The following is a 17,870-nucleotide window of genomic DNA, read 5'->3' on the forward strand; positions in this document are numbered from 1 at the left end:
TGGAATTGAGCTGCAGGAGTTGCTTGTATATTTTTAAGATTAATCCTTTGTTGCTTCGTTTGCTATTATTTTTTCCCATTCTGAAGGCTGTCTTTTCACTTTGTGTATAGTTTCCTTTGTTGTGCAAAAGCTTTTAAGTTTCATTAGGTCCCATTTGTTTATTTTTGCTTTTGTTTCCAATATTCTGGGAGGTGGGTCATAGAGGATCTTGCTGTGATCTATGTCGGAGAGGGTTTTACCTATGTTCTGATCTAGGAGTTTTATAGTTTTTGTTCTTACATTTAGATCTTTAATCCATTTTGAATTTATTTTTGTGTATGGTGTTAGAAAGTGTTCTAGTTTCATTCTTTTACAAGTGGTTGACCAGTTTTCCCAGCACCACTTGTTAAAGAGGTTGTCTTTTTCCCATTCTATATTCTTGCCTCCTTTGTCAAAGATAAGGTGCCCGTAGGTGCGTGGATTTATCTCTGGGCTTTCTATTTTGTTCCACTGATCTATATTTCTGCCTTTTTGCCAGTACCATACTGTCTTGATGACTGTGGCTTTGCAGTAGAGCCTGAAGTAAGGCAGGTTGATTCGTCCAGTTCCATTACTCTTTCTCAAGATTGCTTTGGCTATCCAAGGTTTTTTGTTTATCCATACAAATTGTGAAGTTATTTTTTCTAGTTCTGTGAAGAATACGGTTGGTAGCTTGATAGAGATTGCATTGAATCTATAGATTGCTTTGGGTAGTACACTCATTTTCACAATATTGATTTTTGCAATCCATGAACATGTTATATTTCTCCATCTATTTGTGTCCTCTTTGATTTCTTTCATCAGTGTTTTATACTTTTCTATGTATAGGTCTTTTGTTTCTTTAGGTAGATAAACTCCTAAGTATTTTATTCTTTTTGTTGCAGTGGTGAATGGTATTGTTCCCTTAATTTCTCTTTCTGTTTTCTCATTGTTAGTGTATAGGTATACAAGGGATTTCTGTGTGTTAATTTTATATCCTGCAACTTTACTATATTCATTGATTAGCTCTAGTAATTTTCAGGTAGAGTCTTTAGGGTTTTCTATGTAGAGGATCATGTCATCTGCAAATACTGAGCATTTCATTTCTTCTTTTCCTATCGGGATTCCTTTTACTTCTTTTTCTGCTCTGATTTCTGTGGCCAAAACTTTCAAAATTATATTGAATAGTAGTGGTGAGAGACACTACAAGACAACCCTTGTCTTGTTCCTGATTTTAGGGGAAATGCTTACAATTTTTCATCATTGAAGATAATGTTTACTGTGGGTTTGTCATATATAGGTTTTATTATGTTGAGGTATGTTCCTTCTATTCCTGGTTTCTGGAGAGTTTTTATCATAAATGGATGCTGAATTTTGTCAAAGGCTTTCTCTGCATCTATTGAGACAATCAAATGGTTTTCATCTTATAAAATGGTGGAAATAAATGAAGTAGAGAGGAAAAAAGAATCAAAAGAAATGAGGACAACCTCAGGGACCTCTGGGACAATGTGAAATGCCCCAACATTCCAATCATAGGAGTCCCAGAAGAAGACGACAAAAAGAAAGGCCATGGGAAAATACTCGAGGAGATAATAGCTGAAAACTTCCCTAAAATGGGGAAGGAAATAGTTACATAAGTCCAAGAAACCCAGAGAGTCCCAAATAGAATAAACTCTAGGCAAAACTCCCCAAGACACATATTTATCAAATTAACAAAGATCAAACACAAAGAACAAATATTAAAAGAAGCAAGGGAGAATCAACAAATGACACATAAAGGGATTCTCATAAGGATAACAGCTGATCTATCAATAGAAACTCTTCAGGCCAGAAGGGAATGGCAGGACATACTTAAATAATGAAAGAGAATAACATACAACCCAGATTACTGTACCCAGCAACGATCTCATTCAGATATGAAGGAGAATTCAAAAGCTTTACAGACAAGCAAAAGCTAAGAGAATTTAGCACCACCAAACCAACTCTTCAACAAATGCTAAAGGAACTTCTCTAGACAGGAAACACAGAAAGTTTGTATAAATGCAAACCCAAAATAGCAAAGTAAATGACAACGGGACCATACCTATCAATAATTACCTTAAATGTAAATGGGTTGAATGCCCCAATAAAAGACAAAGACTGGCTGAATGGATAAAAAATAACAAGACCCCTATATATGCTGTCTACAAGAGACCCACCTCAAAACAAGGGATACATACAGACTGAAAATGAAGGGCTGGAAAAAAATATTTCACGCAAACGGAAATCAAAAGAAAGCAGGAGTCACAATACTCATATCAGATAAAAGCTATTTTTTTTAAAAGATATACAAAATTGACAAACTGTTAGCCCAACTCATTAAGAAGCAAAGGGAGAAGAACCAAATCAACAAAATTAGAAATGAAAATGGAGCGATCACAACAGACAACACTGAAATACAAAGGATCATAAGAGACTACTACCAGCTGCTCTATGCCAATAAAATGGACAAGTTGGAGGAAATGGACAAATTCTTAGAAAAGTATAACTTTTCAAAACTGAATCAAGAAGAAATATAAGATCTTAACAGACTGATCACAAGCATAGAAATCGAAACTGTAATCAGAAATCTTCCAGCAAACAAAAGCCCAGGACCAGATGGCTTCACAGCTGAATTCTACCAAAAATTTAGAGAAGAGCTAACACCTATCTTACTCAAACTCTTCCAGAAAATTGCAGAAGGTAAACTTCCAAACTCATTCTATGAGGCCACCATCACCCTAATTCCAAAACCAGACAAAGATGCCCCCCCCCCAAAAAAGAAAACTACAGGCCAATATCACTGATGAACATAGACGCAAAAATCCTTAACAAGATTTTTCAAAATTTTTATGCTGCCTTGGAAATTGTGGAATCCAGATATTCCATTGAGGCAAACTTTCCTAAAGGGCTAAACTGTCAGTGAGAGAGAGAGGAAGCCATGACAGTTTCTCACCTTTTTCATAAAGACAAAGCACTGCAGCTTAAGGAAACTAGAAAGTGAAAGCGTAGTCACTGAGTCATGTCCAACTCTTTGCCATCCCATGGACTCTAGCTTTCCAGGCTCCCCTGTCCATGGGATTTCCCAGGTAAGAATACTAGAGTGTGTTGTTATTCCTTTCTCCAGGGGATCTTCCCGACCCAGGGATCAAACCTGAGTCTCCTGCATTGCAAGCCAATTCTTTGTCATCTTAGCTCCAAGGGAATTAGAGGGTGGCTCTAAATTAAGCACATAAAGCAGCCACATCCTTATTCAGCAACATGGAAGAATCAATTTTTGGATACTTATCGCATGACCACTGATATCTTCAAAAACAAACATGGAAAATTTTCCCCAATGTTTACAATAATAGTATCACTTTCCCCATACACAGATGGGCAAGTAGAATTTAATTAGAGAATGAGAATTTTGACAGGATCCAGATATGGAATACAACATTTATAGAGAATTTAACTCCACATGGATGTGACTACAATATTCATAGTATCCTACTGCATTCACTTACCAAATATATTTAATAAACATCCACATTTATCATTCATACAAGTGATTAAATGCACATAATTATCTTAATATTAACATTTTATGTATAGAACCTAATGTCCTCTGTTGATGCTATTGATGCAGTTTATTTTTTTTATTGTTCAGACATCTTTATTGCTAAATATCTTCTTATATAATAAGCTGGAATTTATAAAATTGGATAACACAAAACAAAACAATATCTGTTATGTATACTAATAGAAAGAAACTTTTTAACAAAGATGCCACACTGTTTGTCCTAAATATGTTACAAAGGGTAATGAGAAGATAGTTGTCTTTTTAACTCATTTTTTGGTTCTAATTATTGAAAGGTTACATACAAGTCATGATATTTATTCTGCTCTTGTTGTGTCCACTAGAATACTTTCTTCTGTTCCTCACTCATGAGTAAATTGTAACAGTGTCCACATTGCTTCTCCACCCAGCAATTGAAGGTTGATTTTCTTGATTTCCTTTGGCAGTTCCCCTCAAAGGGCCCAAGTGTGTGTATTCAAGATTCCACTTTGCAAACAAATGCTTGTCAGCAGAATGATGGATTTCAGAGACTGTTTTTCAGGAAGACAGACGTCTAACCTTATCATACTTTAGGTTGTTAATAGGGTACTAGTCATCATTTCTGTGTTTTAATTAAATACATTAATAAATAAACTCAAAATTCATAAAAAGAGTCTATCATCACCTAGAAGAACTTCAATAAGGAAATGACAATAGAAAAATCCTATTTAATTTGGCTTCCTAATTCATCCCCATCATACCTGTAGCCTTTTCTTAGAATGTTCTCTTCTGACTCACCTGGAATTCAGTGAGTCGGTCAGAAATTCTCAGCCTTCAGTTTCTTGGCAACAAAGTCTTTCTAGAATGTCTTATCATACAGCAATCAGCCATCACCACCTTAGCAAGGGTGATTCATTTCCGTGACTATTTCCCAGCTCTTGAAAGCTGTAATTTGTCTTTTCTGGCACTCTGGATCAGCTGCACCTCCAGAACTCCAGCATCCATTCATTTCTTCTCCCACAGCAATGAAAAATAGAAATGAAAGTAGACAATATTCCCTATACACTGGCTGCTTATAGAGTCCTCTGCCCACCATGATTAGCATTTTTGAGTTCTTAGAGTTCTTTAAAGTTCCTTGGTCAATTTGCTTTTCTGAAAATTCTTCTTTTTTTTTTTTTTTTTTTAATAGAGACATGTGCTTAGCTTCCTGCATCCATGAGCTATAAGGTTAAATTCTTATTTAAAAGAAAATATAACTACATTATCGGCATCAGAAGTTAAATCAGCTTATCTACTTTGAAAGAGTTTTCAAAAGTGTTTTTGAGAAAGTTTTAAATCCTTGATAAAGAACAAAACAATATAAATAATACATTAAAAAGAAGCATTTAAAGATAACATAAAAGTGGTTAGTGACACTTTGCTGTCTAATTACAGGACAAGCATTTACTTTGAAATTTCACATTAACTGATTTAAATTGAGGGGGTTCTCCTTACTCAGGATATACTTTAATATGTCCCTATTAAATTTATCCAAACTTATATATCACATAATTCACACAGTGAGTACACTTTGATCATATAACATCATATATATTTACTCTCTCACTTGACTCCTGAGCTTTCTAATTTATCCTTCAATGAAGAATTAACCAAGGGGCTTCCCAGTGGTAAAGAACCCACCTGCCAATGCAGGAGACATAAGAGACACAAGATTGATGCCTGGGTCCAGAAAATCCCCCGGAGGAGGAAATGGCAACCCGCGCCAGTGTTCTTGCCTGGAGAATCCATGGCGGAGCCTGACAGGCTACGGCCCATGGCGTTGTGTAACTGAACGACTGAGAGCATAAAGGATCACAACGTCTGTCTAGGAAGAGAGCAGTGGTACCCAGACTGGAAGGACAAACGTGGGGGGTGGTGCAGGTATTCAATACTTCGGCTGACATGACATTACATCCATTGTCTATTAACCTCCTACATACATGACCGGTGGCCTCAGGTGCTGCCTGCCAGTTAAGAGGCAGAATATGTTTGCATGGATGTGATAATTTTCACAGCTGCTCCTAGGCAATGACTGAACACGACAGGTATACTAATATAGGGACCGTATCTGGGAAATGGCATTCGCTCCAGAACTGCCTGATGCCTCTACTAGAATTTCTTTAAAACCATGCTTCACTTTCTTTCTTTCTTCTCTTCTTTAAGGGATGAGACCTCCAACATCGTGCAAAGGCTTTCCCAGACTTCTCCTGTTCCATTCCTTCTTGCCCAAGTAAATGTCCCTCACAGGTAATTTGGACCATCTAAACTAATGAAGGGTTTCCCTAGTGTCTCAGCCAGTAAAGAGTCCACCTGCAATGCAGGAGACCCAGGTTTGATTCCTGGGTCAGGACAATCCCCTGGAGAAGGGAATGGCAGCCCACTCCAGTATTCTTGCCTGGAAATTCCCATGGATAGAGCAATCTGATAGGATATGTTCAATGGGGTCACAAAGAGTTGGGCACGACTGAGCGACTAACAGAGTAGACTAATGAAAGTGACAGATTTTGTGGTTGTGTTAATGTGGCACTTCTTTTAAGACTGAGAAACTGTCATTAATCTGTGCCAGAAACCCACACCTAGCAACTCCATGGGTATCCTCCATGAAAACAATGACCAGTCCTTGACCATTTCATTTTTATTCTCTTTGCTTTTCCAAACCCGATGTATCTTTTTTGCAATGTTACATTCATCTGCAAGGAAACATTTCACATGTGAATTCAGCATAGCCTGTGGCTGAATGAGAGGTCATTTTCTCTTTCAGTTATAATACCTCACTTAAACCGTATGATTTGACCATGCAAATCTTACACTTGTTTGCCTTGACATTTAATTACTTTGTAAGAACTCTTAGTCTGCACTGACATAAAAGACTGGAAAGTGTATATTGCTCATTAACTTTGATTAGGATTACTTTAGCTATTTGAAGAGTAATTCTACTTCACAAGGCATTTTCTTGGTTGTTAAACAGTATTTTAAGATAAGGGAAAATTATTTTTATGTAACTGCAGCTAAACTTCTATGCATCTGGAGTTTTACCTGTATATGTGTGAATGTGTAGCAAGTTTATTATTTTTGTACAACTCATGGCCAATATTGGAGAAGGAATTGGCAATGTGTTACAGTATTCTTGCCTGGGAAATCCCATGATCAGAGGAGACTAGCAGGATACAGTTCATGGGGTCGCAAGAGATAGATATGACTTAGTGACTAAATCACCCCAAACTATGGCCAATATATGTTTGATTATAAGGTCATAAACACATAACATACTTATGGAAGCACAAGAGAGAAGAAAATGGTAGCCACATGACATTTTGCATCTTTCACAGTCCAAAGAGCAAAATTTAAGTTACACTCTCTTGAGAAACCTATATGCAGGTCAGGAAGCAACAGTTAGAACTGCACATGGAACAACAGACTGGTTCCAAGTAGGAAAAGGAGTATGTCAAGGCTGTATATTATCTATCACCCTGCTTATTTAACTTATATGCAGAGTACATCATGAGAAATGCTGGGCTGGAAGAAGCACAAGCTGGAATCAAGATTGCTGGGAGAAATGTCAATAACCTCAGATATGCAGAGGCCACCACCCTTATGGCAGAAAGTAAAGAAGAACTAAAAAGCCTCTTGATGAAATGAAAGTGAAAGAGGAGAGTGAAAAAGTTGGCTTAAAGTTCAACATTCAGAAAACTAAGATCATGGCATCTGGTCCCATTATTATGGCAAATAGATGGGGAAACAGTGGAAACAATGTCAGACTTATATTTCTCTGGGCTCCAAAATCACTGTAGATGGTGACTGCAGCCATGAAATTAAAAGATGCTTACTCCTTGGAAGGAAAGTTATGACCAACCTAGATAGCATATTAAAAAGCAGAGACATTTCTAATATGACCCAGCAATCCCACTTCTGGGCATACACACCAAGGAAACCAGATCTGAAAGAGACACGTGCACCCCAATGTTCATTGCAGCACTGTTTATAATAGCCAGGACATGGAAGCAACCTAGATGCCCATCAGCAGACCAATGGATAAGGAAGTTGTGGTACATATACACCATGGAATATTACTCAGCTATTAAAAAAGAATTCATTTGAATTAGTTCTAATGAGATGGATGACACTGGAGCCCATCACACAGAGTGAAGTAAGCCAGAAAGATAAAGACCAATACAGTATACTAATGCATATATATGGAATTTAGAAAGATGGTAACGATAACCTTATCTGCAAAACAGAAAAAGAGACACAGAAGTACAGAACAGACTTTTGGACTCTGTGGGAGATGGCGATGGTGGGATGTTTTGAGAGAACAGCATCGAAACATGTATATTATCTAGGGTGAAACAGATCACCAGCCCAGGCTGGATGCATGAGACAAGTGCTCAGGGCTGGTGCACTGGGAAGACCCAGAGGAATCAGGTGGAGAGGGAGGTGGGAGGGGGGATCGGGATGGGGAATACGTGTAACTCCATGGGTGATTCATGTCCATGTATGACAAAAACCACTACAATATTGTAATTAGCCTCCAACTAATAAAAATAAATGAAAAAAAAAAAAAAAAAAGCAGAGACATTACTTTGCCAACAAAGGTCCATCTAGTCAAGGCTATGGTTTTTCCAGGGGTCATGTATGGATGTGAGAGTTGGACTGTGAAGAAAGCTGAGCGCCGAAGAATTGATGCTTTTGGAACCGTGGTGTTGAAGTCCCTTGAGAGTCGCTTGGACTGCAAGGAGATCCAACCAGTCCATCCTAAAGGAGATCAGTCCTGGGTGTTCATTGGAAGGACTCATGCTGAAGCTGAAACTCCAGTACTTTGGCCACCTCATGCGAAAAGTTGACTCATTGAAAAAGACCCTGATGCTGGAAAGGATTGGGGGTAGGAGGAGAAGGGGACGACAGAGGATGAAATGGCTGGATGGCATCACCAACTCGATGGGCAAGAGTTTGAGTAAACTCTGGGAGTTGGTGATGGACAGGGAGGCCTGGCGTGCTGCATTTCATGGGGTCGCAAAGAGTCGGACACGACTGAGTGACTGAACTGAACTGAACAAGTTGTTTTGAGTCATCTTATCCATGTTTTTCTTCAATATGTATTTGAGATTTATTTTGGAGAGAGTGTATTTAATTCTGGGTTTCCCTCATAGCTCAGTTGGTAAAGAATCTGCCTGCAAAGCAGGAGACCTGGGTTCAAACTCTGTGTCAAAGATCCCCTGGAGAAGGAAATAGCAACCCACCCCAGTATTCTTGCCTGGAGAATCCCATGGACAGAGGTGCTTGTCAGGCTACAGTCCATGGGGTCACAAGGGTCAGACACAACTTAGCCACTAAAGAAAGAGAGAGTATTTAATTTCCTATTTATTTTTAAAATAATTTTAATGATTTAGTTAGAAAATAATTATGTTGATATCCTATTTTAAATCAATAAGGACATATTTTGTAAATAAATATATTTGCTTTTTAAGATAGGAAATTGCCTCCATTTCTATTTTGCTAGTCAACCTACAGTGCATATCTGTACTGTCTGTTGTTGTTTGTTGCTCAGTCATGCCTGATTCTTTGCAACCCCATGGACTTTAGCCTACCATGCTCCTCTGTCCATTGGATTTCCTAGATAAGATTACTAGAGTGGGTTGCCAATTCCTTCTCCAGGGGATCTTCCTGACCCAAGGATCAAATCCATGGCTCCTGCATCAGTAGGCAGATTCTTTATTGTTGAATCACCAAGGTCAGTATCTGTATTGTCTAATATTCCTATAACTGCCATGATTTCCTTATTTAACGAAATCATAAAGGTTTTCATAACAATGGCATCTTATGTTGAGGCACTCTAGTAAAACAAATTAGAGATTAGCATTTGGCTGTCACATGGATTATAAAGCAGTTGGAAGTGTCACTTTTATAGCAATCTTGCCTTTTGAGAGTTCATGTTGTTTTACACTGGAAATATCCAATTAGTATTTAATTTCTTCGTAAACTTTGGCCTTTAAATATTCATATATTTTTAAAATTTTCTTGCTCTGTCAATTGCTAAATTATGTGAAAAGAACACCAGCATCTAAGTGTACTAACTACTTTTGTGAATCAGATTCAGTCTCAGCACTTTTTATTATACACCCAATAGACTTCAACTAGGAATGCATACTAGCTCATTTTAGTTAACACCAGAAATTGCCCAACAGTTTTCTCAAAAGCATTTCCTAGTTACATATTTTAAAAATATAATGCAATTTTTTAAGGACCATAATACTGAATCTCTCAACAAAATTTATTATTATCATACATTTTCATCAACAGTCATCCATGGGTAAAATGACCCAGTGAATTATTATTTTTCACTATCATATAAAGGTCAAATGTACATAATTATTCACACATTATTCATATTGACTTACAGCTTTGAGTGAATATTGTGAGACTATTAAGAAAATCAGTAAACATATTTTTAAAAAATCAGTCCTATATGTTATGTTACCATATCATTCATAAACAATAGTTCAATATGAGTGCAGTCAACATAAAGTTTTGAATTAATGGCATTTAAATTATTGCAATCATAATGAGCAATGAGATAAACAACAGAGTAAGGATTGGGCAATTAAATGCATAAATCCAAAGCTACCTATTCTTCCTCCAGCTTAAAAAGATAATAGAGATTAGTGACTAAATTGCATCTCTAAAAATAAATTCAAGGTTAATTCTAGTTCTATAGGGATTAAAAGCAGGGCAACCTCTTCAAGTTGGCACAGTTTTTCTGAAGATGGTTGAAGACTTATAACTGGGAATCCTGCCCTAAGTAAGCACATTTGATATGTGAACCTGGACTCTCGGCCTTGGCACTTTCCACTCATCTGTTAAATTGGCATCCTTCCTGCTTACAATTGGGTTGGAATTTTGTCTGAGAGCTTAGGTGCCAAATGGCAAGATTTTTAAATAAGACAGTGCATACAATGCCTCCTGTTCTGGGTGGAATATCCCTTACAGCTAAATCCAAGCAATAGCATAAAAGCCTGGGTTTTATCCTTCATCAAAACCGTTAGGCATGTGTTCAAGATGACACAATTAGCAGATTAAATATGCTAACATCATATTTCTATCTGTCAGGCAAGTCTGCCATTTTTAGAAATGACTGCATTGAAAGTTACATGACTACTATTTCTATTGCCATTGTTATTATTTTATAGTTTATATAGCTAAAGTTTCTATATAAACTAGCAAAGAACTTTTTTTTAATAAGCAAATATTGCAAAGATATCATTTCCCTCCCACCCACAAGAATGTTAAATCTAAGATACACATTCAAAGACAGAATGCTTTTAAATTATAATAGAGTATTTAATTGCAAATGAATTTATTTTAATGCATTCAGTTCAGTTCAGTCGCTCAGTCCTGTCCAACTCTTTGCAACCCCATGAATTACATTAGCACATGGTAAAAGACTAAGAAACTTTAAGATTGACATATAGATAGAATATGTATTCAAAAAACACCAAAAGTCAGTAATAATTGGAGAGAGTGGAAAAATTACCTAAATTTTTAGTTCTGCAATTCTCTTCAACAGTGTAAGTTAGATTTTAAAGTGTTCATTAATTTGTTCATTCTTTCATATAATGAATATGTCTAAGTCATTGATGTTACCATTTCAAAAGAAGGACTTCAGTATAAAATTAAAGAACTCACTCGACAAGTGTTTTGTGCTAGCATAACAGAAAACCTTAATTTGTACATCATCAGATTCAGAATAAAAAAAAAAAACAAAACAAGTATATCAATTACTGTCCCATCACTTCATGGCAAATAGATGGGGAAATAGTGGCTAACTTCATTTTTCTGGGCTCCAAAATCATTGCAGATGGTGATTGCAGCCATGAAATTAAAAGACGCTTACTCCTTGGAAGGAAAGTTATGACTAACCTAGACAGCATATTAAAAAGCAGAGACATTATTTTGCCAACAAAGGTCAAGGCTTTGGTTTTTTCAGTGGACATGTATTCAGGTGAGAGTTGGACTATAAAGAAAGCTGAGTTCCGAAGAATTGATGGTTTTGAACTGTGGTGTTGGAGAAGACTCTTGAGAGTCCCTTGGGGTTTTTGGAATGAATGATACATGAGAACAGGCTGCGGTTCATGGGAACGCAAAGAGTCGGACACAATTGAGCGACTGAAATGAACTGAACTGAACTGAAATGGCAACTTACAAGAAAGAGATCATTTTAAATCAAAAGAGGATGGTTGCACTAAATGTGAGATGGTCAGATTGAATGTCCTCAACTAGGCTGCAGGCATCCTGGCTCTTCAAATCTGCTTCATGCCACTCCACTTTTACAAAATGAAGACCTCATTAGTACCTGTTTCAGATAGCCAAAATAAATCAAAAGAGGATTTCCACTTTTATGAAAAAAAAAAAAGGTGAAAATTGAAAATTGATTCATTTTACTCTCTTTTAGCTTGAGAAAATTTTCATAGAAACACTCTACCTTCAAGTGGCAGCAGAAACCAGTATTTCCATAACTATTTGTTAAGATATTAAGCTTATATATAATATATATATATATATTATTATATATATAAGGTTCATAGATTTAACATATGCTCTTATCGGAACCTTGAGAATCATGAGTAAGGATAGTGAGGGTGTCTGTCTCAGTTGTTAAGTTCTGTCCAAATCTTTGTGACCCCATAAACGGCAGCATGCCAGGATTCTCTGTCCTTCACTATCTCCTGGAGTTTGCTCAAACACATGTCCATTGAGTCAGTGGACAAGCAATCACCTCATTCTCTGTTGGCCCCTTTTCCTCCTGCCCTCAATTGTTCCCAGCACCAGGGTCTTTTCCAGTGAGTTGACTCTGCATCAGGCAAGCCAAAGTCTATCCCTGTAGGTATATGAATTAATCTGGAAATGTTTTTCTTTCATGTACTGAGAATAGGTAACTATATCACCTTGATTTATGTTAACTTCAAAAACTGGCTTGTTGGAAAGACAAATACATTGAAAACAATGACCTAACTGGGTATATTTTGGTTTTTAATACTGAATCTATATTATCCTGCTCATTGTTAAGTCTATCAGAATATTGTTTTCTTGCATCTAACCAAGCCTTGCCAAATTATTTTAAAGTGCATCGTTGTGGATTATTTACCTTGTGATCAAACTAATTTAAATGTGAAAAATTAAAACACAGCTTCTACTATATGCTCAATGAATATTACTAGAATAAATAAACTAGGAGAAGAAAATAACAGCAGCAAATCACTTAGTACATAGAAATACAGCTTCAAGACAACTTTAATTGACTGCAAATCAATGGTATGAGGGAAATAAATCACTGTTTAAATGCATGCCAAAGCCAAGTGTGCATATTTGATAATATAATAAATGAGAAAAATATACCCAGGTGTTCTTTTCACAAGTTAAATTTTAAAATAATGTCATGGAATGTAATTGTTACACAAAAATCATAAACATTTACATTAACTTGAACATTCTTGTTTGGTCTATAGACACAGTTTACTTTTGAGAGCAATATATACAGCTCATAATATTCACTCTACTTATAGCAAAACAAAAGCATAAGCAAACAAACAGAACACATAGTATAATGCAGTACAATTTCTCATGTTAATTGGGTTTGGAAACAATAAGAAAGAGCTTTGAGATGAGAAATAGTAACAGGAAAGAGTAATCGAAGATACTATTCATATAGCACCAGGGAGGAATTATACTAAATACTTAGCTACAAAATTACCCTCCTTTCCATTCCTCTTACTCAAGCTCATCCAAATAGCAAATTTTAGTTGTTTCCTTTTCCTGTCCCTATGATAATCTGTGGCATCAAACTGTATGAGAAAGTTACACACTGAAGATGAATCCATTATTTTTTTTCAACTTCAATTAAGAGGATGGATCCAAAAAAAAAAAAAAAAAAAGAGGATGGATACACCATTGGTAAGGAGTAAAGAAGGGGTGTGTGTATTGGGAGAAAAGACAGTGAGTTTCTTTGCAGAAAGCGAAGCATACTGAATTGGAAGTGTCTGTGAGACAGTCAGTAAAAAAAAAAAAAAAAAAAATGCCTGGTAAGAAATTAGAAATATAGATCTGAGGACAAAATTAGCTTCGAAGATACCTCCCCTGGTATCAGCCCCGCCCTCTCCAGTGGCCCCCCTACCTCCCAGAATCTGTACCCGACTTCTGGGTAGAGACGTGTGCAAACTAGGTGTCTCTGCCTAAAATGTCCTCCTTCCAAACTCGAGCTAATTCAAAACAGATCCTTCTTCAGCCTTGTCAGAAGTAAATTTCCCTTTCTTAATTTCTGAAGCACTGGTTACATTACCCTGTTCATCACTCTGTGGGGCCATCATTTGTAACACAACAGGGAGCAGGATTGAGTACTGCTCTGTGCCAAATATCGTATCGGGAACTTGAAAAATAATCGCTAATAACATCCTCAACTAGGCATCCCCATTTCCTTTTTGCAGGGAAGGACATTAAGATTCTGATAATATTATGTAACTTCACACTCAGAAAACTAAGATCATGGCATCTGGTCCCATCACTTCATGGGAAATAGATGGGGAAACAGTGGAAACAGTGTCAGACTTTCGTTTTTTGCGCTCCAAAATGACTGCAGATGGTGATTGCAGCATGGAATTAAAAGATGCTTACTCCCTGGAAGGAAAGTTATGATCAACCTAGATATTAAAAAGGAGAGACATGACTTTGACAGCAAAGGTCCGTCTGGTCAAGGCTATGGTTTTTCCAGTGGTCATGTATGGATGTGAGAGTTGGACTGTGAAGAAAGCTGAGTGCTGAAGAATTGATGCTTTTGAACTGTGGTGTTGGAGAAGATTCTTGAGAGTCCCTTGGAATGCAAGGAGATCCAACCAGTCCATCCTAAAGGAGATCAGTCCTGGGTGTACATTGGAAGGACTGATGCTGAAGCTGAAGCTCCAATATTTTGGCCACCTCATGCGAAGAGTTGGCTCATTGGAAAAGACCCTGATGCTGGGAGGGATTGGGGGCAGGAGGAGAAGGGGACGACAGAGGATGAGATGGCTGGATGGCATCTCCAACTCGATGGACATGAGTTTGAGTAAACTCCGGGAGTAGGTGATGGACAGGGAGGCCTGGTGTGCTGTGATTCATGGGGTCGCAAAGAGTTGGACACGACTGAGTGACTGAACTGAACTGAACTCACAAAGGTGATACAACTCATAGTTGATGGTACTGAGTGCAGGACTCAGTTTTCCCAATGCCTTTCAAGATTCTATTCTCTTGTTCTATTCTCCCCAAACAAAGAGGTTGGGTCCACTGGCGTCAGGGGATATTTATTTATTGATTTATCACAGGTATACCTCATTTCATTGTGCTTTGCTTTGTTGCATTTCACAGACTTTGCAGTTTTTACAAATTGAACTTCCGTGGCCAGCCTGTGTCCAGCAAGTTAACTGGCACCGTTTTTCCAATAGGACATATTTATTTCCTGTCTTTGTATCACATTTTGGTAATTTTTACAGTATTTCAGGCATTATCATTTGTTTGTTATGGTGATCCATGATTGGTGATTTTTGATGTTATTGTTGCAATTGTTTTGGGGCAGCCAAGAAAGATGGCAAATTTAATCCATAAATGGTGTGTTCTGGCTACTCCACAAACTGGCATCTTCCTCACTCTCTCCTCCTCAGGTCTTCCTAATCCTTCAGACACAACAATATTGAAATTAGGCCAATTAATAACCCTGCAATGGGTTTTGAGTGTTCAAGCGAAAGGAAGAATTGCATGGTTCTCACAGTAAATCAAAAGCTAGAAATAAGCTTAGTGAGGAAAGCATATAGAAAGCCAAGCCCAGCCCAAAGCTAGGCTTCTTATGCCAAACAGCCAAGTTATGAATGCTAAGGAAAAATTCCTGGAGGAAATTAACAGTGTTACTCCAGGGAATGCATAATCGATCAGAAAACTGAAAGTCAATTGAAAATCTTCCAGAAAGAATTCATCATTCTAGATGCCATTAATAACACTGTGATTCATGGAAAGAGGTCAAAATACCAACATTAACAGAACTTTAAAGAACCACACCTATTGTTGAGATGGAAATAGTTTTATTGGTCCAGATAGCAAATCAAATAAGCCACAACATTCCTTCCAGCCAATGCCTAACTCAGAGTAAGGCTTTAGCTCTCTTTAATTCTATGAAGGCTGACAGTGGAAACTGCAAAGAAAAGTCTGAAACTGGCAGGGGTTGGTTCATGAGATTTAAGAAAAGAAGCCATTTTTTTTTTTTAAGAAAATGCAAGACGAAGCCCCAAATGCTGATGTAGAAGCTGTACCTAAATTGTCAAGAATAACTAGCTAATATAATTAATGAACATGAATGGTTACACTAAACAACAGATTTTCAGTGTAGACAAAATAGCCTTCTATTGAAAGAAAATGTCATCTAGGACTTTAATAGATGGAGAGGAGAAGTCAGTGCTTGGCTTCTAAGCTTCCAAGAATAGGCTGACTCCCTTCTTTAGGTGTCATTGCTACTGACTTTAAGTAGAAGCCTGTTCTCATGTATCATTCATTTCAAAAACCCCACAGCCTTTAAGAAATATGCTAAATCTACTCCTCTTGTGTTCTATAAATGGAACAACAATGCTTGAATGACAGCACATTGACCTATAAAGTGGTTTACAGATTATTTTAAGCCCACTGTTGCAACCTACTGCTCAGAAAAAAATACATCTTTCAAAGTATTACAGCCCATTGGCAGTGCGTTTGGATGCTCAAGAGCTCAGATGGAGATGTTCAGTGAGATCGTTGCTTTCAAACCTGCTGTGTGCTCAGTTGTGTCCAACTCTTTGCAACCTCAATGACTGTAGCCTACCAGGCTCCTCTGTCCATGGGGATTCTCCAGGCAAGAATACTGGAGTGGGTTACCATGCCCTCCTCCGGGGGATCTTCCCAACCCAGGGATCCAACACAGGTCTCCTGTATTGCAGGTGAATTCTTTACTGTCTGAGTCACCAAGAATATTAGAGTAGGTAGCCTATCCCTTCTCCAAGGGATCGTCCCAACCCAGGAGTCAGACTGGGGTCTCCTGTGTTGCAGGCAGATTCTTTACCAGCTGAGCTACCAGGGAAGCCCCCACATCTGCTAGCTCATATCTATTCTGAAACCCACTGATCAAGGAGCAATTTTTACTTTCAAGACTTATTTTTCAAGAAATACATTTGGCAAGACTATAGCTGCCTTAGAAATTGACTTCTATGATGGATCTCGGAAAAGTCAATTGAAAACTTTCCAGAAAGAATTCATCATTATAGATGCCATTAATATCACTTGTGATTCATGTGAAGAAGTCAAAATATCAAAATTAACAAGGCTTTTAAAGAAGTTGATTCCAGCTCTCTTGGATGCCTTTGAGGGATTCAAGACGTCAATGGAGAAATTCCAGATGTGCTGGAAATAGGAAGAGAACTAGAATTAGAAGTGGAGCCTGAAGATGTGACTGAACTGCTGCAATCTCTGATAAAATTTAATGGATGAGGAGATGTTTCTCATGGATGAGCAAAGGAATTGGTTTCTTAAGATGTAATCTAGTCCTGGGAAGATTCTACAAAGATCATTGAAATGACAACAAAAGATAAAAAAATATTATATTAACTCAGTTGATAAAGCAGTGACAACTAAGAGAACTGACTCCAACTTTAAAAGAAGCTCTACCATGGGTAAAATGTCATCAAACAGCATTGTATGCTCCAGAGAAATCTACTGTGAAAGGAAGAATCAATTAAGAGCATTTTTCTTCTGAAAGAAAATAGAATTGAGGGTCTGGACATCAGTACACATGTTTCAATTCTCAATCTAATGTCTCACAAGTACTGAGTATTGGACAATGATTGTGAATAGGCATTTTATATATGTATCTATACCATATGCATACCCATCTTTATTTATCTAGATCTTATTTCCATAGTGATTCATATTTCTCATAGTATATGTTATGTAACAATTTTCAATAGGAATTTGATGACAGTTTTAACAATATTAATGCACAAATAGAATGGCATTGGAGGGAAGCACTGTTATATGAAACCTGAACATTCATGTTTGACAAATAATAAATTTATATATGTATCACATCTTCCTTATTCATTCATCCGCCAATAGGTTGCTTCCGTGTCCTGGCTATTGTGATACAAATACAGTACAGTGCTGCAATGAACATTGGGGAGCATGTGCCTTTTTGAATTATGGTTTTCTCGGGGTATATGCCCAGTAGTCAGATTGCTGGGTC

The sequence above is a fragment of the Muntiacus reevesi genome, chromosome 14, assembly GCF_963930625.1.
Source record: "Muntiacus reevesi chromosome 14, mMunRee1.1, whole genome shotgun sequence".
NCBI classification, from domain to species: domain Eukaryota; kingdom Metazoa; phylum Chordata; class Mammalia; order Artiodactyla; family Cervidae; genus Muntiacus; species Muntiacus reevesi.